This window comes from Carassius gibelio, chromosome B18 (genome assembly GCF_023724105.1).
Source record: "Carassius gibelio isolate Cgi1373 ecotype wild population from Czech Republic chromosome B18, carGib1.2-hapl.c, whole genome shotgun sequence".
Lineage (NCBI taxonomy): Eukaryota > Metazoa > Chordata > Actinopteri > Cypriniformes > Cyprinidae > Carassius > Carassius gibelio.
The window spans coordinates 20,641,184-20,669,098 of NC_068413.1; the positions used below are offsets into that span (position 1 = coordinate 20,641,184).

Sequence of the window (27,915 nt, forward strand, 5' to 3'; positions counted from 1 at the left end):
TTCAGATCATTATACATAAACATCAGACCAAACACCTGAAAAGCCATTTATTTTTGATGAATGTGTCTGATGATAAATCACTCCCTGTGTTAAAGGACAAGTTTGTATTCGTCGGAGAACACTATGTCAGGCTTGTGAAACGTGTCAGTTGCTTCCACTGTAGGCAAATGAACTCTTGTAAGAAAGTCAAGTTTCATTCCTTTCCTGGATGATCCCTGTCTGTTTGCTTTAAACCTTACCTAATCACTGCTGCCTTTGTGCTAGAGGCGTTTTTGTGCTTTTACATGTGTACCAATAGTTCTTTCCGATGGCATGCTCTTCCAATAAGAGCTCCGCCTGCAGGCATGATATAACAAATTATGAAACAATTCTGTTCAGTGCAAGAAATAATGACACTGACGCACTGAAATAATGAAATCCCGTTGTTGCTAATTGATGCATTTTGAGAGAAAGGAGCTGCTTGTGGTTCACCATCATGAGGAGGTGCAGGTGCAGTGATGTTTTTGAATATGCATAGATCAGCATTACTGTAGATAATCAAAGAATCGTTTTACCCTTCAGATCGATATTACGACCCTATTGTATTTCTGTTATCACTGCTTTCGTCTTTGTTATACATTTGACTCCTTGATTGTTTTGATCTGATAGCTCCTCAAGAATACGATGACCATGGTAAGATGTTATTTTGAGAGAGGTGTGTGTTTCCAGGCTCTGTGCCGCTTTGTGTTTCGGGTCAGCAGGAGTTTGATGCTGAGCTAGTGAGTCTCGTTGACCTCGGACCTGATTTATAACCTGGATGGGAAAGTTCTGCAGAGGTTCTGCGCAGCCCTGAGGTCTCGCTAACTAAACTGCAGGGCAACTGCACACATTGAAACCTTCAGTTTCTCCCTCCTAGTGCTGGGGATGGGAATTATTCCCTCTCTTTTGCCAGGTGGCATTGTATTTTGCAGGAGACAAAGGCAAAGTGTTAAAATCACACTGGGCTGTCTGTTTGATCATTGATGCTTTGCTGCTTTCTGAAGCTGGTGCTAGCTTGGAATTTTTTTTTAATCCTCAGCTGTGGATATCTGCCTTTTTTATGTTGTTACAGCCATATGTTATATAACCATGACACATTCAGGCTCAAAAATACAGATCTTTCCCATTTCTGTTGCCTATACAACAGTTTCACTGGTCCTGAGACCAAACTGGTTTTACCTGTATATATTTACATCAAGTGATTGAATATATTTATTAACTTAAAATTTTTACCTGATAAATTTGCCACATTTTTAAACTTTACCATTCAGAAAAAAAAAATAAAAAATAAAAAAAACATAAAAAAAAAACAGGGAAACCATTAAAATGATAAAATATTATAATTAATAAATGACATTTTATCATATGATGGGTAAATTAAAGTTTAACTTGTATGTAACTTTTAGGGTGTGTTATTGTCATTTATTTAATAGCTGTAAATTAAACAAATATAATGCAACTATGTGAACTTGATTGACAATAAGAAAACAGACGTCAAGCGGGCAAGTGTTTGAATGTTAAAGTCTTGGAGTCATTGTTTTTGCAACTAAACCAGTGGCGTTAATTTATATCCGTCACATGGGACTCTATATTGTACTTTGAGGAAAATGCTATGAGAGTTGCATAGATTGTGTCTCCAGTCATATTGAAGTTTTTGGCTGTTGGATTGCATGTCTCTGTTTTTACTGACTTGTGCCATGAACGTTTTTTAAAACGTCATGTCAAGTAATAGCCCCTTTCACACAGTAATACCAGTAAATTGCTGTAAAATTCCTGGAAAAACTTTACCTGTAGATACAAAAATATGCAGGTAACCTTTTTTTTTTTTTTAAAGCACCATTCACATATAATTTTCAAAAAACTTGTCAATTACCTCTCCTCGTGGTATTGTTTGTTAAAGGGGAAGGGTATACATGGTCAGTGTTTTTATTGATGTTTTAATTTTTGTCAGAAATTCACACTCGTGCAGCTGCTTTTGGTCCAGATACATTGTGTTAGATGAATTAAAACCGAACTACACCGTGTGGAATACATCTCTTCATATGCAGCAGAATGTTACGGTTGGCCCAGAGTCTCTAGTCGTGTCGTTCTGAACTCGTAAATGCTAGCACAGGTAGTCTTGTTCTGTGTTCACATTGAGCACATTACTGGTTATTTACTGGTAATCTTACAACTTCTCATACCAGTAAACTGCCAGAACAAATTTACCAGTATTTCTCAAAAGATTCTGTTCACACATGATCCCTTTACAGTACTTTACAGTGAAGGCTGTATGTGTGGAAAGGGCTACAGGTAAACGCCTCTTTAGATCCCTGTGTCAATTTAGTTTATCTTCTTTGAGAGGAATGATCATTATACTCAACAGAACTGGTCACATACAGGTTCTGTTAAGTAAGGAGTCATTGGTGCAACCTGAATTGATTGCATAAATGCAGCACTAGACTCAAGCTTCAGCCTTGAGCTATCCTTATTGTTAAGCGCTGAACATTTTATCTGTGTTTTCCAATAGTGTATGTGATCAAATCCTGTTTTGTTAGCTTTCACGGTAGATTGTCTTGCTCAGTGTGACGGTTTTTGCTTGTACAGCTTTCATAATGACTGGCACTACCGCTCAGGTTTTTTTTTCCCTTGAGTTGTTTTCGTTGTCAGATGTGTAATTAAAAGAACAATTTCTTGGGAAAAATGTTGTTTATTTGAAACGAGTTCATTTCTTGAACCATTAATTTAGAAATTAGTTCCTCTCCAATTCAAACGAATGAACTGCCCAACCCCAAGCCCAGCCATGCTGAAATAACATGTTGCCAGCTAACACAATGCTGGAATTTGACTAGTGCCAAATCATATATGTGCCGTGTTCGAAGCTTGCCCGCTTTTTCACATTTTAGCGTTTTCACTGATTGTAACACAAGCTTAGACACATCGTGGCATGAATGAAGTGTTTATTTTAAATACTTAAAGCAATGCCCTCTGTGCTCTCTTCAGATCATAACATCATAACATAAGATTCAGATCATAACAAGAGTGATCATCAAGCACATTAAAACACTGATCTTGGCATACTTGTGAGTTACGCAACCCCAGTATTGTCAGCGTGTAGGTTTAAGAAAAGCGGCTTGTAAAATCTCAGTGGTTGAGTGGGAGTCTCTGTGCTGTTTTCCAAGCTGCTGAGATGGTAAACAAAAAGTGTTGTCTCTTCTCCAGGTTGCTCGAGGGCCCACCTTGCTCTTGTTATGCAGTCGTCCAGCACTGCCTTCTGTGATGGGACTCTAGGCCCTTGTAATGATGCATTGCAAGGAGTAGTTGCACACAAGATTTAAAGTCAGCATGAAATCTAATCTAATCACATTCCTGCACTTATTTGGCATGATTCATCAGTGCATGTTTTAAAAGAAAAAGGTGTTTTTGTAGTCTTATCATAATAATATGGTGCATACCTGAAATTACTGTGCTTTTTGGCTTACCCATGTATATTTCTTGAAAGGGGAGCAATTGCCCATTTAATTTTTGTAAATTTTCCTAACCATTTTCTACTGGAAACATTATTGGAAATAATTTATTTTATATCCAAGTATTTAAAATGGTTACATTTATTGTATACAATTAATTTATTTATCATTAAGTCTATTTTCAGAATTTTTATATTATCTTATTTAAATCTCTTTAGTTTCCATGAATCTAGCCTTTGCTGATATGTTGTAAATTTATTAATATAGAAAATAATAATAATACGAATAATACATTTTAGCTTTTTCTGAAATCCAATCCATTCTAGTATGGACTGTCCACTTTTCACACTCCGTGTCCTGCCTTATATTTCTTCCCATGAAAATCTTGTTTCCCTCATGTTATGGATGTTAAAAGGGTTGTGTGAGGCCTTTTGAGTGTTGCCTATATTAGATTTTTTTTTTTTCCTAAATATGGTTTGTTCTGATCAAATCTTCCACCTGGTTAGAAACAACAACGGACTTTAAAGCAACATTTCTTTTGTTTTCGCACTTGTTTGGTTAACTAGTGGTTTTATGTGTTTTTATGGGGCTGATTGCACACAAGCCATTTGCATGCAGTCTTCATTGTGTGGATGTGTTAGCAGGGCTTTTAATAGCATGGATTGCTCAGACCAGGAGTGATGAATGGATGTCAGCGAGGGGCTATTGTGAGCTCTGAATTGGTGCAAGCATCCTGACCAGCACAAGGACCCGACTGGGACATGGCCGCATGTGTGTTTATCAGATGAGACGACAGTCAGGCTGGAGATCAGATGTTAATTGGCACATTGTGCACTCCTTTTGATGTGATGTTCACTGGAAGCGTCGAGAGGAACTCATTTGTTTTTCTGTGCACAGAGACATTTATTTAAAATATTTATTGCATTTAAATGTTCCAGTATTTTATTTATCTAAAAAATAGAACATTTTAAATCGTAAAGTTAATAGTACATTCTTTTTTTTTTTTATGTCGGACATATTGAATCTACTCCAGCTTGCTTCACAGCTTTTTTTTAAATTGGCATCAGAATAAAATCGGCATCTGCCCTTACTATTTCCATGACAGGTGAAAAAATAAATAAAAAAATTGCTGGCCATCAACATTACTAGCTATCTATATTTCATGTTTATATCTGTATGACTACAAATTGATTTTATTATTATTATTATTATTATTATTTTTTTTATTGATGTGAGGAATGTGTGGAAAAATCAAACAAAAACAAAACATTTGGCATCCTAAACAAAATTCTGATGTTTTCCCTGCTTTTCACACATGACTCACCCTATTAAGTTATGGCAGGACAAAACCATTTGGAAGTGAATTCATCTGCATGTCAGGTGTGGCAGAGCACTATTGTTGGATTGGAGGCATTGATGATGGTCTGGTCAGTCATTTCCTGTTTCGTAAAGCCTGAGCTATGTTCACACCACCCTGATGCTCATCCTTTGAGCTGAGAGCTTAGCTTAGTGCTTAGAGAGACACTTTCAATTATTTTACCAGCTGCTCTCAGTCTCACCACAAATCTTCTTAGCTGCAAGACACACTGGGCGCTTGAGAGAAGAGAAGTGTTACAGATGCTCCGCCCATCCATTACTGATATGATGCATACATACGCAAACACACTCTGATAGCTGCACCCTTGAGTGAGCTCAGACTGTGAGTATGCACCTTAGTCACTGACATACTTTTTGAGATTGCACCCTTTATTCATAACACTGCCCTCAATCTCTGGTGATCAACAGGATTATTTGCATTGTTGACTAATAGGATGAGATTTATTTTAGGTGAAAATATATTTTGTTCTTATTCTGAAGCAATTTTTGAGTTCAACGTGTCCTGGGTTTTTATAAAGTACAAATAATCTGTACTTCAATTAAAGTCATTTTAAATGGATCTATTAAACTGTTGACACCGTTTCCAACCGTTAGACCATATGCCAGCATCTGAACAAAATGTAAAATTATGTAAATTAGTTTGGTTGTTAAAATGTAATCACTAGTAGGAGATGAAACGGTCCACTTTTCTTATTTACTTCTTGTTGGAAAACAGATCAATTATATTTACATGGAATCAAAGTTCTTTTTTTTTTTTTTTTTTGGTATAGTTCTGCATTCTTTAATATCTGTGTATATAATATATTTATATGCAGTTCATTATGAGGAGTTAGAACAACAGTCATACTTGAAACTGAGAAGAAAAATGGGCAAAGTATGTTATTTGCAGTCAAGTTGGTTTAAGTTTAAAAGTTTGATTCCAGTTCCACTTATTCTATTTATATATTTGTATTTATTTATTTATTTATTTATTTTTTACATTTATTCATTTGGCAGATGACTCTTCATTTGGTAGATTATTATTTTTTTTTCCCTACAATCTTTCTTTAAAAAAAAAAATCAAGAAAAAAAACAACGTCTTTAATATTAACAAGAAGTAAATGTCTTGGTCACTTTTGATTAGTTTTATGCATATTTAATGTATTAATTTCTTAAATGCACACATTTACGGAACCCCCAAATGGTTATTTTGTTGAAACTGGTTATCAGTTATCGACTTCTAATTGCAAGTAGCTAACATTTCATTTTGTCTAAAGTCTGTACTTTGTTTTTTGGAAAAAGTGCATCTTTTGTTGGTACACCCACCCTGCAGTTTCTTGCTTTCTTTGTGTCTGAGTTTGTGTGCGTCTCTCTTATCTGTCTGTCTTACACTGGCTCCCTCTCTTTCTGTAAATGTCTCTCCTATCTTCTCCTGTGTCATGTCTGAGCATGTCTGCTGCTTCAGGTCTCTCTCCAGGACCGGCTGCATTAGAGGAAGTTATATATAGCAAGCCCTGCTCTCTCCGAATCTCTGTCTCCTTGGTGGCGCGTTCGCTCTAATTATCCAGCACGTATTTGTCCATCTTCTCTTTGTATGAGAGAGTGAGAAGCACAGTTACCTCCCTCGGCTTGGCTCACCACAAATTTAGACTCTCCACTATCAAAGAGTCACAGAAGCAGGCACATTTGCTCCTTTAGCATGAATGCCAGCAGTCCATTCCACCTTTAACTGCACCATAGAGATTTGTCAGCTACTCTACCATTTGGAGGGCATGACAGATTTTGAGGGTCTGAATATGTGCGAGTGTGTGTGTGCGCTGGTTGTGTTCAGATGGGGTGTGACTCCTCTCCTCTGCATGTGTTCACATATGAATAAAACATTCGCTCTCCTATTCAAGAGCATGTTGTTCTCCATCACACGCACAAACAGATTTCATGTATTTTTCATATATTTCAAGTATGCTTATGGCCCGTATCTGTGGCCATCTGTGTTTCTCTTGATGCTTGGACATTTGTCAAGATGGTTTAGAAAGAGCAGTATGTGTGTGGATGTTCAGAATTTTTGAAAGTAATATGATTGATTGGTAAGCTAATTTACTACATTTTGCCCCTATGCACCAAGAGCAACCAGAATATAATATTCAACAATGCAGGGTTTCCTAAATGGGGTTAATGAAAAGCTAATAATTAAATGTGTAGATTTTAAATAATGGGGTTGCAATTATCATCAATCGCTATTTAAACATTTTCAGTGATCTCTCTAGTTGTGAGGACATTTCATGGGTTGTATTCTCAAAATCAATTTTTACATCACCTTTATGCTGGAAACAGGATGGTAATATTCCTCTTTGAGGATTGTTTTTGTGTGTGTGTGTGGGTTGCTCATTCTTTCCCCATGTTAGCTTCATTTATATGGTCTTTCTTGACTTGGATTTTATTTTTTTGATGTCTTGTCAGTCGCCTCATTCTTCTCTTGTCTATCAAACTGCTTTATTCTTGCACTTGTAAGAGTGGCAGCAAATGAATCTGGGAATAAAACAAAACGCAGAACTCCTGTGTGCGTGGTTTTGCTTTAATTTTACATGATCAAATGCGCTTGTACATTTTGTGTGGGAGACTACTGAAGGCTCTGTGTCCTCATTTGAATTCAGCTCAAGGTTCGACTTATAGCTCCTCCTTTATTTGAATTCTAAGAGCAGGTCTCATTGAGAAGGACATTCAGGTCTGTGATAGCGGGCCAGCCGTTGTGCTTATTGAGCAGCAGTCTTTCGGTAGTTTATTTGTGTGTCTTGAGTACTTTTATCTGGCTGAGGAATGACCAATCATTAGCAGATTTTTTTGTTTAAAGTAGCTGAGATTTTTTTTTCTAGTACTTCCCTCTCCTTTTCTGCCCAAGTAAACAGTATAATCTCTGCCAACATTTCTATTTTGACTGTGTTGGCATGTTTGTGCTGGTTAGCAGGCTTTGTCTAAAGCATCTGGAGTTTTATTACCTAATTATTTAGATAATACATGACCAGTGCCAAGAACAACAAAGCTGTGCATACATACTGACACCACCTACCATCCAACATGATCCAATAGAAAAACAGATTATGTTGAAAAATGACTAACTTGGGGATCGTTGGAGTTGTAGATTGTTTCAAGAAAACTGCTGTAAAGTGGGAATGGTGGTTATAGCCATTACAAACCTTTTATTAAATGTAATGGACTGCTGAACTTTCTGAGCTTTTGTAATATTGTGAAAATATTATTACGATTTAAAATAACTTGCCTTTTTGAAGTGATGCAAAGCTGAATTTCCAGCATCATTACTCCAGTCCTCTGTCACACAATCCTTCAGAAATCATTAATGTGCTTGTTTTGCAGCTCAAGAAACATTTCTTATCAATGTTAAAAACAGTTGTGCTGCTTACTTCATGTTTGATCAACTTATTGTGTCCATGCTATATTGAAGTATTATTTTCTTAAATTAAATCTTATTAACCCCAAATATATAATAGCCAGATAAAACATGCCCTCTTTTATTTCTATTTTATTTTATCTTTTTATTAAGGCAGAATCCTAAAATTCATGAAAAGATGTGAATGGAAACAATGGTGAAAAAAAGAAAATTATTCATAAAACCAGAACTTTTATTATTCATGGGATCTTTTCATGGTACAAAATCTACTTTAAAAATGTGCTTTGCACAAAGAAAAATGGTTCTTTTGAGAACTGTTCTTTGCAGAACCCAGAGTGTTTCTTCTATTGCATCATATGCCTTATTTTTAGGAGTATAGTGGCAAATAGTTCAGTATTGTATTTACTCTTTTTGTGTTTTTTTTTTTTTTTTTTTTTTTTTTTGGTCTAAAGTGATCAGATTGAATTGGTGTTATGAGGAAGAGCAGGGGAAGAGGATGAAAATGTCAGATCAGGAGAGGTGAGTAGAGAGGTCAGTGTGCTGTAACCGTATACACCCCAGAGACCCGGATCTGCTCTGCTGAACCACCAAAATCACTGCCAACACTGATGCAGCACTTTTGGGGAAAACAGTATAGAGGGAGAGAATGCCATTTGGCTGCACAGTGAAAATCAAAGCATCCTGAATTCTGACCTCAATATATCTGGAGCCTCTGAGAAGTTCAGAGGTCAGCGGCTCACCAGGAGTCTGATATCTGCAGCTTATTGGTCTGGATTTTTTGTTTATTGGTGGCAGTGACCGTGGAGAAGTGTCTAATCTGAAATCACCACTGGCAGGGTTTCTCTACTCTGTTCTGTATGATGGAGAAGAAAACCGGATGAGTAGAAGGGCCTGGAGCAGGACGCCTGTCATGGAGAGATACGATGTCCTCGCAAGTGGGAGGGAATGTGGGAAGGTTGGAAGGTGTAGAAAAGTGGCTGATGCAATGTACCATGGAGAATTTTGCTCAAGTTCAATCTCTGGGGAAGAAACTGCTCAGCTCATGGCTGCCACGGCCCTTATTGTTTCTTCTCCCTGTTCTGCAAATAGAACAGTACTAATAAAAGTGGTGTGACCAGGTTCTTACTTTCTAGCCTGCATCAGTACAGCTCATGTGAAACTTGTAATAGATGCAGAAGCACAATTAGCAATTGCTCAAACTTGGGATTTAGAGCAATCTTACTTTAAGATTTGTAACTGGTGCATAATGGAATCCCATAGACATGCTTGGATGTGGAATATTTTGACTAGAAAATAAATGAAACGACCTGTATTTAAAAACGTTTTAACATGCAACTCTAGTTTACATGAATACAAAGATGTTTGTATAGCTCATACTTTTTGGAGGGAAATATCACAGATATTGGATAAAGATTAAACTTTTTAGTGTGCATGTATTCATTACCATCTTGGCACATGCAGTCACACTTTATTTTAGGGTCCAGTTCTCAATATTACCAACAACTTTTGCCTCAATTTCCCAATTACTGCTTTTTATAATTTGTAAGGAAGTTTAGTTTATAAGTACTGATAAACAACAAATATGCTAGTTATTAGAGGCAGACCGTAGTGAATTATTTTTACTAGTATTGTCTGCACTTTTATCTTCAGAAAACTACTTCACAACATTCCAAAGCATAATATTGTAGGTTTTACTGCACTGTTTCATATTAAATATCATTTAAAACTTAATTACATTAGAAATCTATTACTTTCTACCTTTCCTCAAGTAGTTCAAAGATTTACTTAAAATACAAGAATGTACTACATTTAAGTTCTTAAGTATTAAAGGTAAAACTATCAACTTTTATTTATGAGATGTAGTGCAGTAAAGTTTTCCGAAAGTAAAACACTGATAAACTACAGATACTTTTTAAATTTACTGTCTGCCTCTTCTAGTAATATGCATGCTAATAAGCAACTGGTTAAAAGTGAGAATTGGTCCCTGAAATGTCTATTCAAACTGCACTTCTTCAGATTACGATTAGAGATGTTACTAAAACGCTTTGTTAATGTATGGTTTCGTCAGATATTGGCTTGTTAGGGTGCGCCGTTACCTGCATGCAACAATAAACACAAATTGTGATGTCCAGTTTGAGGAAAAATTTACTTGATTGGTTATTTTTAATGAGTCTGTTTAAAAGTTTCATGAAACTGCTTTAAACTTGCTTATGAACTAGTGATTTGAATCAGACTCCCTTAATCAGTGAATCATTTAGAGCCACAACTGGCTTCTAAGTTCCCAGCCGACTCTTTCACTGAACTGAGATTCCAAAATATGGGGCTTTTAAACCAAATGCAGATGTCTACATGTATTGCACACTGAAATATAATGAAAGCTCACCATAAGTTTGGCATAAACTCATTCTCTAATTGAAGATTCGCTCAATCTTTTTCTTTTTAAACTGCTGACTTGGATCCCAACAGATTGTTGTTTATCACGGTCCTCATTGAGAGGCTTTTCATTATTAGCTGCTAATTATAATGAATTCTACGCTGCCAGCTGACTCCACCATCTTCCTGCTACCCCCCAGAATGTCTTCATCCTGTTCCTAATGTCTTGGATCGCTATTAAACACGGTGACTGGATTGCTCCACTGCTGCTAAGATGAAGCGCTTCGCATCATGCTCCATTTGAGCAGGAACAGGAGGTTTTGTTGTGGGGGCAGAGACGTTTTGGAACATTGTTTTTCTGGTTTAGTGAGTTGATTTCCATTAGTTTTAGAGCGGGACAGCTTTGTTTCAGCACACTGTGAAAAGAGGAGATCTTCTGTATAGTTTGCAGAGACCGACAGGGCAATAAGAGACGAGCCCTGAGGCTTGCGATTTGAGTCACAAAACGTGGCAGCATGACTGCACAAACACATGATTCGGCTTCCCGCCGTGCCTATCAGTGCACACGGGTGAATCTTGTGAAAACATGGCCAGTTCATATAGCACTTCAAAATCATAAGTTCCTCTATATGTGTGTGTGTGTATTAGGGCTGCACGTTTTCAAGTTTTTCATTAACCGTTAACCGAGGCCCTTAGCGGTTAATACTCGGTTACCCATAGTGTGCGCCAGGGTTTCTTTTGTCCGGTAATTTCCGGACACTGGCCGAAAAAAAGAAATGTCTGACAAAATTTAATCTCTTTGGTCAAATTCGGTCCTATTACAACTGCCTAATAATCCCGCCCACTAACACAGAATAAGCCTGAAATGTATAAAGCAAATGTACACCGACCTTTGGCTATGTTATAAAGGAACAGGCTCTAGTAATAGTTATGTAACTTCCCGTGTTTAGGCGAAGGTAACAAGCAGGCTCCGCGGCCGCCTCGCTAAGGCTATGACTATGTTTGACAGGTACAATATTTGAAAATCGATTATTATTATTATTATTTTTTTTAATTACATTTATATCTGAATTTATGTCAACCTATAGACTTTCAAATATCAAAATGTCATGAATTAATATGTATTTGTTTACAAAATGACATATAAACATGAACGCTTCCAACCAGGCGTCGGTTCTATTTCTAGCATGCACGCGTCGAGCTGCGCCTGAGCCGCACGTCTCACGCAGGCAGTCAGCAAGCTCTAACCTGTTAACATGGGAGCCGAATTAAAAGACACGCCACGCAGCTGAGATGCTTTCGCCACGCATCCAGTGTGTCCTGACCGGCCTAATGATGCCCGGGTGTTGGCTGTTGAGATTACAACAACGAAGTTGTACTTGAAGTATATCTAAGCACTGTATTGCAATACTTGCATTTTGCCCCGTCACTCTCAATTTTAAAGTGCTCCAACGCTGTACTTTTTTTTTTGCCCGCTTCATATTAGAAAAATTACTACTTCTTGTGGACATTACAAATGTCTGGGAGCGCTCTGGCGGTCTCTGGTGGTGCAAAAATGTATTACAACTAAATTCAATGCACGCCATTGACGTTTCACTCGGTTACGCAATTTTTAACGGTTAATCGGTTAACCGGTTAAACATGGACACCCCTAGTATATATTAATAACAGCCCATCCCTATTGTAAACTTCATGTGGAACTAGCCCTCTGTTTTTTGTTACTTTATAAATCACATTCATCACGATTGATCCTGCTGCAAAATAAAGATGGCCGCTCTTCATTCCCCTCCAGTTCCTCGGGGAACACAGAGTATCTGTGTGTGGCACAGAGGGATCTGCTTTTCTCCCGCTGCTTGTCGTATGTTCAGCGATAGGGGGTGGATCAGGGGACTCGATGATCCATTTAACCTCGACCTTGGAGGTTGTGAGAGGAGGGCAGAGCTGCAGAAAAAGGAGGAGAGCTTCATTTGCAGTGTGTGAATGTGTGCCATGGGGTGGTCTTTCTTTCATTGCATTAATTTCTCTTCCTTGGCCTTCCGCCCTGGTTTCTGTTCTGCATCAGTATTTCTTGTTTGGTATGGCCATTCACTTAAAGGTACTGTGTATGGTGTGGGTATCATGGAAATTATGTAGTGCTGAAGAATTTCTGTGATGGCTGAAACCTGTTTCCGGTTAATTATATTAGCTTGTTAGAATTTGTTTGCTTTGTTTGTTTGAATTTGGGATTAAGCTGAAAATTCGGTGCATCACTGATTACCATGGTACCACCAAAATTAAATCATTTTATAATTACATAATTTTATTAAAGTCTAGACATGTCCTTAAATAAACAGCATTTCCATGGTCCGATGTCTTACAAGTCTGTATAATCATGGTGTTTTTTGGCATGGTTTATCTCCAGTCATGTTCTCTTTTTCTCACTGTCAGGTGTCTTTGTGTGATATGGGTAAAGCTAGTGTTCTCTGATAAGAGTGCTTCCATTTCTCTCTCTCACACACACACACACACACACACACACACACGCACACATTTACAGCCAGCATTGTCTCGCTCCTCTGTGCCGTTTTTTTCCGAGTTTTTCTCCTTGCTGTTCTCACTGCTGGTCAGTCCAGAAACCAATGGTCTGTCTCTATAGCCGTTCTGCTCCACTGCAGCCTTCAGCTGCCCTACAGGAACACCATCTTTATTTGAAAACCTCTCAAGCTTTCTCCCTGAGTTTATAACAGTCTTTCAATGTTTATTCTACCTTAGTCTGTCTTTGTTTCATTTTCTCTCTCCCACTGTCCTCTGTGTGCTTAAAAATTAAAGGTGCTTTAGGGGATAGTTTGGAATGTTATACTACTGTGCTGTTTATACCATTTTCTGTACACAGTATGCAAGTTTCCTGACATGCATGTTGATTTGGGAAATATTTGGAATACAACCGGGCTCACAACATGAAATAATATATTCCATAATGCATTGCTTATCTCCCTCTTCAAGAATTTTGTTAAAATTAAAAATGTCCAATGTGCGTTGCATTAAATGATTAATTGAAATGTTGGTCTGTAGTCGTCACTCACGTAACCCACGTAACCCTAGGCAGCATGCTAGTATTCATTTGCAAGCAAGCTATTTTTTGCTTTAAACATTAACCTTTCTAATCAACAGTTATGCAAGTTTTCTTGATTGTTAAGCTGCCATACATTGGTGTGGATGAAATCTAATTAAAGTGGTTTTAACAAAGCCATGTACCAATTCTGTAACAAATAGACATTCTGCAACCTGAAAATAATGTTACCAAGATAAAGTGGGCTGTATCTAGCTGGTCATGAGGTCTCAATGTGGCGGCCACCATGAAAGTGAACCACCCATACGAACAAAACAATTTTTATTTTCACATCATAGATCTGTTTCTTTGTGTATCTCACTGCTAGTTAGTTGCTATTGCAACTATACAGAGTAATTGGCTGCATCTGAAATCGCATGCTAAGTAGGTACTACTATTGTTGAAAGTAGTTCAGTATATATTATTGGGAAGTGTGAAACTGCAGATTTAGCCATTGTCGTTCTAGAAAGCATTTGATTGGACAAACGTCTGTATAGTGCACGATGAGTCATCAGTTTTTTTTGGCTTGCCGCCTCCAAGAGAAAGGCAGTATATTTAAGAATTCGCCATGGATCCAAAAGTATAGAGTGTGGACCTCTGAGAGCTGTCAGGAGCATCGTTGCTTGTGTATGTGTGTGGCTTTATCATTGTGGATGTTCTGGCAGTCCTCGAAGCAGCAAACTTGTACTGCACTGCATGCTGATAAGTACAGGATGTAGCCGTACAAGAAAATGAGAGGGAGAGAGCGAGAGAGGGAGATTGCTTGTGTCTGGTATGGTGAATTGAGCACAGGTTGTTTCTAAGAAAACCCAAGGCCTACGCACAGAGATTAGGCGGGCGAGCTGTCGGCCAGACAGAGCCCACGCTGCTGCTTAATCCTGTTTGTTTAAACCGCGAGAGACAAGCAAACAATGCTGAAAACAAGCACAGTGACTGACGGTCTTCACTAAGCCCCAAATCTCCACTATACGATGCACTGGATTTCCCTGCTCAGACCTCAGGCCTGCTGCCGAAAGCAAGGTTAAAAGGGACCAAGCAATTGAGCATTCACGGTTCCAAACAAAGAGTTTAGTCTTCACAACTTAACTTTTACAGTGCGGACAAGGAGGAATTACAGTAAGCGTTTTAGCAAAAAATGCACCTCACGTTTCTGCTTTAAACCCTCCAGGATTCTTTGCTCCATAGATTTCCAATTTAAATGCTTTACTCTGAATAGGATTTTTGCTCACTCTCACCATTTATTCTAAATCCTTTCGTTTTAAACTGGTATGACTTTTATTTATTGCCCAGAACACAAAATAATATATTTGGAAGAATGTTCATACTATGAGAGTCAGTGGGGCTCAACACAATATTGGACCCCATTTACTTTCATTGTAACAAAAGATGTATATATCTATAATAATAATAGAGCTGGTCTGTTATGGTGAACCGGTCACTGTCGCCTCCTGTGAGGGGAAGCGTTATTGTGTCTATTTCTGTCGTCAGCATCTGGCATGGTGATGTCAGGAATGTAATCCTCTGAAGGGGCACGTGAGCGCTAAACCTGGATTGAGAGGGCCGAGAGGTTCGACTTGTCACATGGCACAGAAACGCAGTCAGGGGAAAGAAGCAGAGCAACAAAACAAGAGCACTCATGCATTTAGGAGTATGAGAATCTTACACGGCACTGTGGGAGACGATGCTTCTGTCACAGTTTGCTGTCAGGATGAGAATGCCGTTGGAAGGGTGTATGAGAAAAAAAAAAAAAAAAAAAAAAGGCAGCAGCCCATAATCAAAACCGATTCTGTTGTTGCAATGACCGGACACATGTCAGAGCTTCTTTCCCTACAATTTTTTTTTTTTTTTTGCAGAACTTTTTCAGACCTAGCAATTTATGTAAAATTTTTGTGTCTGTTGTGAAAGTCAGCATGAAATGGAAGTCACAAGAGTGAAAAAAGTCAAATTTTTTTCACTATTGTGATGCTTATACAAGTAAAACTTTAGATGTTTTTTATTGTTAGAAAGGAGAAGGGAAGTTGTTTTCTTTTTTTCCATTTAAAGGACACATTTTATGCTTTTGTATCCTTAAGACATTTATGTAAATGACCTCTGTTATGATTGAAACCGTTTTCCCCCTTCAGATCCTCTTCTGCTAGTAAATTATTTTTTCATGCCCCTTTCCCATTCTCTCCCTGGCTATGAAACTCAATCAAATACTTTCATAGGCTATATTTTCTCCTCTTTGGTGTCCTTCAGTGACATAACGGACACATTTTATCATCGTCATGAAACATCGTTTTCCTTTAGAATGCATCACAAGCTGTCAGAAACCACACTGAAATGATCAGGAACTTTGTTAGATGTGAACTTCTGTCTTTTGTTTCTAACTATTGGATACATTAAAAGGTTAAAAGTATAGCTGCACAAGTTTTTCACAAAGCAAAACACCAAAAGCTTTTATATTTTTATTCAGAATATATTTTGAGTTTATACAGTTTAAAACCATTACGGCTGTAATAATAATAATAATAATAATAATAATAATAATAATAATAATAATAATAATAATAATAATAAAAAAAAAAAAAAAAAAAGCACTTTTTTTAGGGGTGCTCTGGTCACGATCGGACGATCGTTAATGCGCATCTCATCAGTAAAGCCGGTTCTCTAATCAGCGGTAAAAAGCTTTTTTTCCAAGTGACTTTTGCACATAATACCGCTGCAGATGCATTTTTAAGCATTAAGGAAATTCCACTCCATCTAACGTCACACAGAGCCATACTCGGAAAAAACTTTCCGAAACTTGTGACAAACCGGAAGGAGTATTTTTGGAACAGAAATACGCCTTCAAACGTACAACTTAATTTTTGAAACTTTGTCCATGTTTAGCATGGGAATCCAACTCTTTAACAGTGTAAAAAAACTCAGTATGCATGAAATAGCATTTCACCCCCCACCCCGTAAGGTTATTAATTGATTGTTAATTTAAACGACGATCGATCATGGAAATTCTTGAATATTGACATCCCTAAATGCAAATGAGTTGGATTGAAACATGGCTACTGTCTACATCAAACCATGCTTCCGAACAAATGTCATTCACCTGTCTGTGCCAGCTCCCGGACCGCTGTCTCTCCGAGCACGCTGCTGTCTGTGAGCGGGGTGGAGTAACGTAGACCTCAATCACACTGCAGTGTTTGTGAGAGCTGCCAACTTCTCCACCCCATTTACAGAGTGAAATTCTCTGACAACCTTTATCTCCCAGGACTGTTGTTGAATCTTCCAAAAGTTTTGGCTTGGGGTCCTTCACATGTGGCAGCAGCACTTTCCACCGCACCAATAACACTGGGCTGCCCGGCGACGTGCCTGACTTTAAATTGGTGCTACTACACATAGATATCAGTGTACATCGATGCCGATATATAAAAAAAATTTGGCCTGATCTATCTGTCAACCTCTAGTTCATTTTAGATTTTGTTGCGGAATTGAATGATCTAATTTAATCACTTGTTCAGCAAGCAGTTATTGAGATTTCAGGATTTTCCCTATTCCTTGAAATGGACTTTGCTGTAATTAATTTCACCATTACTCTGACCATTAAGTTGTAAAGATATTTAAACAGGCAGTTAGTCATTTGTTGATGTGTACGTGATTCTTCAGAAAATAGGTAAAGTACAAGTTTTTTTATTATTATTATTTGTCCTCTTCACTGCTGTTATCAGCATCAGAAAAAGTGGCACTGATTATTAAAATATCTGTAATGTTTTTTTTTTATGGTTATGTGCTGTCGAGTTGATTGTTTTATCTCAGCATGCCCAAAAACATTACACGAAACAGATGTCTGATGACAACAAGTAGTTTCAGATGAAACCATCAGGCATTGATTATGTGACACAAACATCAGTGCTTTCTTTAGACTGAAGATAGCTTGATATTTGCTGCAGCATCCAGTGGCACGTTTCGTTTTATCTGTTTTATTGCTTGCATGAAGAATTTCTTCTTCCATCTGAGAGAAACGTTCAGCAGGCTCGCCGGAGTTGTGTTTTCACTTCAGTATATTGGGTATTGTTATGAGATGGTATTTTTAGTTCTCTCAGCCGAGAGAGGGAACGTTCATGCAGGCCTGGAAATTTCACTGGAGAAACCGGGGCTGCGTTATTATTATGAGTGATTTGTTCTGTCTGTGTCTGGTCTTGTCTGGTCATGACAGTGATGTCTCTGATAAGGTCATGTTGGCATTATTCTAACTATCAGCTGTCAAATGGCACTTAAACTTTTGTATCAACACCCTAGAGCCATGAATCAGGGAAGTTGTGTCTCTTCCAACATCATTACATCTCTTACTCCGTTTTTATTTGCTCTGTCTATTTTATCCATCCTTTAATTTGGGGACAGAACAGGGCATGGCAGTGATTTCTCTTTGAGATGGTAGTTTTTTTAAAAATCTTTTATTCATCCACTTCAATGTTTATTGGTAAATGCACTGCATTTATATAGCGCTTTCAACAGACCATATGGCCATCCAAAGCGCTTTACAATTTGCCCCACATTCACCCATTCACACACTCATTCATACACCGACTGCTTATACATTCATATGGATGTATTTGGCCCCATTTTTCTTATTTCCCTACACCAGTCTCTCCTAATGTCTCAATCTTCATCAAGCAGCATGATGACACAGCCATAATGTTGTAATTTGGTGACGTCTGGGATAGGCCTCTGGAGGGTGTGTTTGTGCAGAGACTCTGGTCTCTCTTCACTGCAGCCTCTCCTAGACACACACACACCACACCAACAGCTCCTAGCCTCCTACTGCTGCCTGCCTAGCAGTTACACACACTTTTACTCACATGCACTTGTTTTTTCTTGTGCCATAGCTCACAATTCACCGTTTTAAATCCTAGCATTCTGCCTACCTAAACAACATTTTAAGGCATCATATTGCGCTTTTCCACTGCATGGTATGGTTCGGTACGCTTCACTTTTGGGGGGGTTTTCCACTGGCTACAGTACCTGGTACTTGTGGACTGAACTTGTGACAAACACAACAGAGCCTCTAGATTTAAATCAACACAGCCAGCGAAGGATCAAACACAACCAGTTTGAACTAGCGTGCCTTTAACAACCCAAAAATGGCTGATTCATTGTCTGTTGAGAAAGTACAGACGTTCCTCTTGTTGATAGCAGAGGAACGGACTCAACAAGAGCTTGATGGGGCAAAAAAGAGTTTTTCATGAGTCATGACAGTAGAGGTGACTCAACAATAACGTTGTGGAAAAACCTGCCCACTCTAAAGTGGTACTAAACTGCAATGGAATTGCAAACCGAGCCGTACCGAGTCAAGTCATACCACGCAGTGGAAAAGTGCCAATAGGCTCCGTAAGTTGAAGTTACGGTGTTTTTTGTTTTGTTTTGTTTTTCACAGAATAGTTTTCCATCTTATGTTTTCCATTTGTACTTATAATTTTTTTCTATTTTCTATTTTTCTTTTTCTCTCCAATTTCTTTCATTTCCTTTTTTTTTCTTTTTCTTAAAACTGAAGTGACCCAATCTAAGATCAAGAAGGTATTTTTGTTCATTCTTGCATGAATTATTCAGCATAATCTGCTTTTTAGTACTCCCTATATCATATTTCTTAAGGTTAATAAAGTTCAGCTTGTCCATTTCCACCCTAACTCTTGTGTATCACGTATCGTGTGAATACTGGTAACTTTTACCCGTCATCATTACTACTAAGATTAAATAATGCCATCCTGGACTTTCCAAGGTCTGGGCAAAGTAAACGTGCTCTCTTCCTCTCCAACGCTTTACTCTGACATCTACACCAGGCTCATAATGCTGGCTTGCCAAGCGTGACCCAGGGATCTGGCAGAGAGCTGTCCTTTCACCTCTGACCTCTGAATGCCCCTCACTACTCGAACTGCTCTCTATAAACAGCTCTGAATGGTTTTATTATTCTGCCTCTGCAGGTGAGGATGGAAATGTGTTACAGGGAAATTTGCTTCAAAGCGAGTCATTAGCTCACCGGACGGAGAAACTGGAGTTTGTGCAGTTCCTCTTCCACCAACCACGGTTCTCAAGCTGTTTGACAGGGTAAAAACTTTGTTATACACAACCATTGAGGAATTTTAACAGAAGTATGTTACTGACATTTCATGATGACCCTAAAGAATCATACTAAATTGTGGAAAATGGGAATCCATTGTCCTCTTTAATTAGCGAGATTCTCTTCAAATTCTTGCTCCTTCACAAACGTGGTCATTTTGTTCACAATAAATAATGCCCGTTGTTGCACTACTGTATATTGCAGCAACTGATTGCAGTATGAATTACCTTCTGACAAACTTCAGAAAGCATCAGTGCATGAAATTGAGCCTTCTGGGATTATGTCCCTTGCATAGGTTGTTTGCGTGAGCAGGGTGTGTTTGGTTTTTGTGCTGGAAATTTGAGGCGTCCCATCTTTTTTGGCTTTTAGGAAATGCAGCTGTAATGGTGTTCTCGAAGCTTGCCAGATGCACATCCACACAGTACTGATCTGTCTCGGTCTCTCTTCCCCTCTCTCTCTTTCTTTGTGTGTGAATAGCTGAGATGCCTCTGAGGTGTTTCCATAGAGATGAGAACGTTTGAACAAGTCGTCACTTATGTCGGCAGAACCCGAGCTTGAGAACACATGGATCCAACCTCTCACAAAAACTCTTGTTATTCTGTTCCAAATTTAGTGAGTTGCCTTGTTGCCTGCTGCCCACATAGGCAGCATCCTAACAGTCATGGAAGTTAGTATTTAGCATATTGCTAAGCTAGCAACACCGTACTCAAAAACATTAAAAAACTTTCAGTTTTTCAGGAAGGTATGTGTAGCCTATATAAAATCATTTAAATATACATTTTTACTTACTTGAGAATCTTGAGATTAAATTGCATAAGTTAATGAATATGCAATTATAAAAAAATTTTTTACATTTGTAAATGAACACGTGTGATTCATTCATGAAAAAATATTAAACTAACTACTTAATGTATGATGTAAAATATATGCATATGTTCATCTATACTTCAGATATGTACATATATAATATTATTGTAGTTTTAGTCATTTATGTTTGGCTAGGCAGGTAACTACTCTGAAACCATGCTCTCTAGTATTTTTTTTTTTTGCTCTGTCAGCTTTTCAGTCACATGCAAAGAGATGTTAAAAAAAGATTATTTCGTAACCGCAATTAAAGGTTTAGTTCACCCAAAAATTTAAATTCTGACCTTAATTACTTGCTCTCAAGTCATTTCTCAGTAAGACTTTTGTTCAACTTCGGAACTCAAATTAAGATCTTTTTGACCACAATGATACCACAATTAGAGGTCGACCGATATTGTTTGTTAACCGGCTGATGCCGATATTTAGAAATCAGGGCAGCCGATATATGGTGCCGAATGTTATTTTATTTTTTATTTTTTATCTCATAAAAGTGAGTTTGAGCAAATTATTGCAGGGTACAAGATAGTAATCGTAGTAGTCACCAAATTGAGAGTAGTAATACATTGTTCATAATTTTCTCAAAACAATTCTGAAATGCTTTTGTTTGTTTACTGACAGACAGTCTATCCCACAGACTGAAAATTAATTCTCTGCCAGCAGGAGGCACTGTTGGAGCTGAGAGATAGCTTTTTCCCTGGTAACGGCTGTAATAAGCGCTGCTCACAAACGCTACTTTATCAGGCATTACAGGAAAGATTCAATAAAAATGACATCGAAGCTTTTCTGAAGGCAGTCAGTTCTTTTCAAAGGTACATTCATATAAAAACACCCGCGCTGCATTTTAATTTTGAAACGTGACGCACTCATTTTATTCAACGAAGTATAAGCCTTTTGGAAAATCTATTTGTGGTGGTCAGTTTTGAAATGGTGACCAGCCGTCACAAATAACTCAATGTGTAGGAAACGCACTGCTAGAAGTCAGATAGCCAGTGATAATGCAAATAAAAGATTTCACACACATTACAGTGCGCTGACCACGAGCGATGACATCCTGGAGGATATTGTCGGACCTACACAAACAGAAAAAGTTAACATGCACATTAAAATCAGCCCAGAACTTTCGTCTGAATTGAACATGTTTCTACTTTCACATGCAAATTACTTGTTGCACCTATGAATATGATGATTTTCCGTCACCAATTCTAGTAGGGTACAAAATAGGGCTGTGTTGAAAAAATCGATTCACCAATTCTGAATCGATTTTCATATTTTTTTCTCAAGATCGATCCGTAACTCAGAGGATCGATTTAATAATAGGCCTACATTTTCCCTGTGTATTTTAATTTGCATGCGCGTGAGGTGGAAGGACATTAAAACAACAAACATGGCAGCTTTGGAAACTCCAGAAACGCTAAAAACTGCGATCTGGCACCATTCCGGACAATAAAGAGAACGAGCTTGACAAAAGCAAAGCAATTTGCAAAGCCTGCCAAATGGAGGTGAAGTATTATGGAAATACTACTAATCTCGGGAATGATGCGACATCATCAAGACATCATATCATAGCACCTGTCCGCGCGGTCGTCTGCTCAGAGCCTCGGCACACACTCTCCGATGCGGGATTGACTTGAATCAAGTATAGAAAATATAACTTAAGATCTTTGCCTGAACCCGACGGGACCCGATCGGACTTCATTTCGATTCAGGCTTCATTTACATCATTTTACCAACGCGTGTGCGGTAAATGAGCGGTCATATAACATGTTTCGATTAGCGCGAGAAAGATGCGAAAATGTATGCTGAGCAGTTGAAACGGAGGCTTGCCTCTGACTTGCGTTTTGGTAGCACCAGCAACTAAAGCAAACTCTGAGGTTTGGAAAAGTTTTGACCCTGTTTATTATGAGAATCCTCGAATAATGAGCCAGAGGGTTATTTTGCTGGACGCACCATCAGTGAGTGCAGGAACGCGCTGAAGCCATCTACAGTGGATTCAATCATTTTCCTCAAAAAAAAAAAGGCCTTACCAAATCTTGGTGAGTAAATGTTTTTCAAAGAATTACTAAATATTAATTGAATCTTAAATGCATAATAGACAGAGTAGGCTATGCTAATGTTGGCATTAATATTTTATTATGTCAGCTGCTATGGCGAAGCAAATCCGACAGAGCCTTTATCTTTATTTCGTTATTGCCAAATACCCATCTTAATTTAGAATTTATCTTAATTCAATTTTTTAAGAAAGATTTGTTTTCATTGGTGCGTTAGAACTAAATGAGCCTATAGGGCTATTTATAGAGTGCTGAGATATTATGATGTTACAGAGGACTTATTTTATTTCTTTGTTCAAACCAAGTGGTCTATTACGTTGGCCATGTATAAATTGTTAAAACCTGTATAAATGACTCATTCCTGACAAAAGGCAAAAGAGCTGCATGAGTGCATTTGAATGTCGGTTGTAAATGGGTTCGGGCTTTTAAAAAGCTGTCAATCAAAATGTACTTGTCGAGCTTTACTTTTAAGGCCCGATTACAGCTCTAATAGAAAATATAATCGAAATCGAAAATCGAATCGAGAATTGAAACCGAATCGATTTGAGAGCTTGTGAATCGAAATAGAATCGATCTGGAACATCTGAATCGATACCCAGCCCTAGTACAAAACGGGCTGTTTTGCCCTGCCATTAGCTGAAGCTGTGTGTGAACAAGCCTCTGCTGCAGAGTGTGAGCTGCTCCGTCTCTCACGCAGCCTTCGAGCAGAGTTGCCAGGTTTTCACTGCCAAACCCACCCAATTGCTACTCTAAACTAGCCCAATCACATTGTTTGGTGGGTTTCACCTGGTAAAAGTCACATTCCAGGGTCTAAATATCACATTATTGGGGTCGCTTTGACCCACAGAGATTAAAAAAAACATCCCGCGGCAACAATTTAAAAGTAGCCAGACTTGGCAACACTGCTTCAGAGTGAGTTCAGCAACAACGCTTAGCTGCCTGTCTGTGCGCCTGCCTATAAATCGGCCTAATTTGCAGCACAATCGGCCAATGCAGATTAATAAAAAAAAATCAAAAAATCGTCCGATTAATCAGTTGACCTCAGTAAAATAATCCATGTGATATCAGGAGATGCTACGAGAATAGTTTTTGTGCGAAAAGAAAATAACATTTAATTCAACAATTCTTCTGCTGGAGTAACCTCTTCTGCTATTGTATTATTGTTTTCTTTGTGCACAAAGTATTCACATAGCTTTGTAAAATTACCGTTAAACCTCTGGTGTCACATGGACTATTTTACCGATTTCCTTGATCAGTAATTCAGTAATTAATGACAATTTCATTTTTGGGTGAACTAACCCTTTAAGTCTTTATTCAAAACATAACTATTCTCATACAAAACGACTGAAATCTAAAGCTTTGCTCAATACTGTGCCACCCAAACCATGAATGTGACCCTGTGATAAATTGGATCATTGTAATACACAGAGTTGTGCATGGGTGCGAGTGCAAATTTTTGTGAATAACAGCAAGATTAGGGATCAAGTGATTATAGCTTTTTGAGCTTTGCGCCGTTTCATGCTTGTATTTCCTGGAGCCTTTCCTCTTGTACTTTTCCACTCTGTATGTGTGTGGGCATGAAGGTGTGCTGCCAGACCTCCTGTGATGATGGACTGAAGGCTAATGAACCATAGGGAGAGACACTCCAGTGCTCTCAGGAGCTCACACACACTTGTGTGAGTTCAGCTGTCCATGAGAATGTCACACGTCACGTTGAACTGGTTCACACTCCTGTAGAGACAGGCCTCTGCTTCCTGTGACATTGGCCAAGTATTCCAGAGGACACAGTGGCATGATTTATTGAAGTTTCTCTGCCTTTTATTTGCATGCATATGTATTTTGTGACCTGAAATTCATTTGGCTGATTAAAGGGGGGGGTGAAATGCTATTTCATGCATTGTGTTTTTTACACTGTTAAAGAGTTGGATTCCCATGCTGAACATGGACAAAGTTTCAAATATTAAGTTGTACGTTTGAAGGAGTATTTCTGTTCCAAAAATACTACTTCCGGGTTGTCACAAGTTTCGGAAAGTTTTTTTCGAGTATGGCTCTGTGTGACGTTAAATGGAGCGGAATTTACTTATATGGGTCCTGAGGCACTTCTGCCGGAAGAGCGCGAACTCCCGTATAGCAGAGCACTGAGAGCACAACAGACATTCACTGATCAGAGCGAGAGCGTCACGAAATGTCACAAAAGGAGTGTGTTTTTGGTTGCCAGGGCAAGACAACCCTGCACAGATTACCAAAAGAGAAACAGCATTAAGGGACCAGTGGATGGAGTTTATTTTTACAGAGCATCAACGGAGTTGTGCAAGTGTTTGTGTTTGTTCCCCTGCATTTCGAAGATGCTTGTTTTACAAACAAGGCCCAGTTTGACGCCGGATTTGCACATCGTTTACTTCTTAAGGGTAATGCAGTCCCAACGAAAAAGGGTCACGATCGTGTGTTGGAACCGCATGCGGTGAGTAAAACTGCTTCAAATATCTCTGTGTTGTTAACTTAGCTATCGGCGCGTAAGCACATCAAGTAAACAACATGCGATGTTGTCATCAAACTGCACTTTCCACATGTACAGCTTAAAAAAAAAAAAAGACGACAAAGTGGAACTTAGTCATTTTCCAAAACCGCTAAGCAAATATATACAGTTTCAGTACATACCACATAGAGACTGATTGCTAATGCTGCTCCTGTTCAATTTCAGCCTCTGGATCTGATTCTGGATCATAAATATACGCGGAATCTGACTGTTAGCCATGGTTTGTTTTGGTTGGTTTTGTCCTCACGGTGTCACAGCTTCCAGACGTGCTCAATGCAAAAGCCTACTGGCGCTCGTGATTCTTTAGCTCCGCCCACACGTCACGCCTCCAGCCGGTCGTGTTTTTCTGGGAAAAATCGGTACAGACTATCTTTCTCTTATGAATATAATAAAACTAAAGACTTTTTGGAGTTATGAAGGATGCAGTACTACTCTATAGGTACTCAAGATTAACAGGATATTGAGTGAAAACGAGCATTTCACCCCCCCTTAAAGAGCTATCCCTACAAATATGACCTAAGTGTGTACTGTGAGGACACTTCGAAGGCTGAAAACAATTCCATCTGATCTGGCTCACATTTTTACTGAGAACTGAGAGTTTCTGGTAAACCTGAAGTGTTGTTTTCCTCAAACTCTGGAGTTCTGGGTATTAGTGTTTTTCACAGCTTCAGGTCAGTAATAATGTCTCACTCCAGCAGGAATTTAGAAGCACTGAGTCACTGCAGTAGAGAAGGAGAACGCTTTCACAATCATACACACCATCATCCTTGTGATCAGCTTAACACTCCTTCGAATTGTCCATCGTTTTTAATGTAATTGTGTTTAAGTGGGAGCTTTATCACTTTGATGGCTTTCACCCTGCAGCTGAAAATGGGTCAAATGGTTTTTATTTATCCCTTTTCTCTATATACTTGTATAGATCTTCCTATACTATTCTCTCTATGCATTTATAATAAATGGTATGTAATTTTACTTAAAGGCAGCTATTTGGATATGTATTCAAACAATGTAATTCATGATTGCACTTGATATACCCTTGGTATTAATCATAAAAAGTTTTCTCTATCTCTAATGTATTTATGATTAATTCCAAGTTATCTTTTTTTTTTTTCTTTTAACTAATATATATATATAATTTTTTTTTTTTTTCATGTTTCTTTTAAATGTTTACACTAAAACCTAGTTTCAAGTATCCCAATTTAGATTTCATAACTAAAGTAAATATTATTAAAACAATGTCATGCGATGGACTTGAAGTGAGTCTTTGGTTAGTTTAGGTGCATTACTCGTTCAGGACAAAACATGTTTCAAAAGTCACGTTAAAAAAACAAACTCATGAATCCATATTTCAGCAGGAAGTGTAAGAGTGGGATTCTGGCTTGCAGTGTGAATGTAGCCGTCTTATCTGCCAGCATCACGTCAGTCGGTCACAGGACAGTAGGATGGTTGTGACGCTTCACACACCTTTATCTTGCGCACGTGTGTAGGAACAAGCGGCCATTTGTGACCTAGTGTGACCGTTTGCTCAGAGATGTGAAAACTAGCCTGATGTAAAGGTCAGGAGGAATTGAACAGACTTCTAAACCTTTAGAAAGGGACACATTCAAAGTGAATAGGCAAACGGTTTTGTCTGGCTCTGTGCTGTTTGTCAGCTTCCTGATCATTAGAGCGGCGGATAAACTGCATTCTTTCTCCGGGCCACACACACCCAAAGCATTGCATTCTGGGAATCCCCGTGATGTGACAGCCTGGTACAGTACTGCCATGGATTTTCAGCTGTATGACCGACATCTTTAAAATAGATTATTTAATAAATCATTTTCATTGCTTATGTTATATTTTTTAGTTGTTTTAACATTTAAAAAAAAGTGTTAACAGTAACACTTAGTTTAGTGAACACTCTTCACTATTAAATAGGTACTTCTCAGCATGCATGTAATTTATTAGTACTTATAAAGCACATATTAATGCTTTTATTCTGTGTGACTGTATTCTGTATCCATTAACCCTGACCAATACCTAAACCGCTACTCCAGGACCTAATCTGTCTATAAGCAGCTCATTTTATTATAACTAGCAAAGTTTATTGTATGAAAACTCTTTCCTAAACTAAAATGCTAACATGTTAACTGGAACCTTTATTGTGAAGTATTACTGAATCTCTAATTGTTGACACATTTCTACGGTCACATGATTTACAGTCATTTATACAGTCCAGCCATTTTCCATGTTTTTGTTTTGGTTCCAGGTTTTCACAGAATTACAGCCCAGACCTGAGGTTAGGGACTCATTATTGCACAAACTAAAAATACATTTATGTTTTGTGTATTTTGAAGTCTCGTCACAGTCATCACAAACAGCTGTCTGTGGTTGCAGGAGATGTCAGAAGCACATTGTGACAGTATTTTACAGTCAGGCTGTGTGGAGTGGCCTCTGTTTGGTCTGTTTCACATCACCCCTGTCGTGCCCAGACACGTTACAAGCTGGGTTAAGAGTAGCTCACAGATGGACAGACATTGTAAAAGTTGAATTAGACAGTGATGGGATTCTAGCAGTGGCCATAAGGGGATTCGGTTTGTGTTTTTATGATTGCCAGTAGTTTTACTGTCCAGCCTGAGGTGTGGGCATCGTGTCTGAGGCCTGCAGGGTGGTTGTTCCTCATGGTTTAAAATAGAAAAACAGAGGCCAGACG

At 38.3% G+C, this 27,915-nt stretch overlaps 1 protein-coding gene across 6 annotated transcripts in view; it reads left to right on the forward strand.

Annotated features, from left to right (window-relative positions):
• The window catches only part of aplp2 (amyloid beta (A4) precursor-like protein 2), a 72,783-nt gene that overhangs the window by 945 nt on the left and 43,923 nt on the right, over positions 1-27,915 (forward strand). The gene's annotated exons all lie outside the window — the stretch shown is intronic.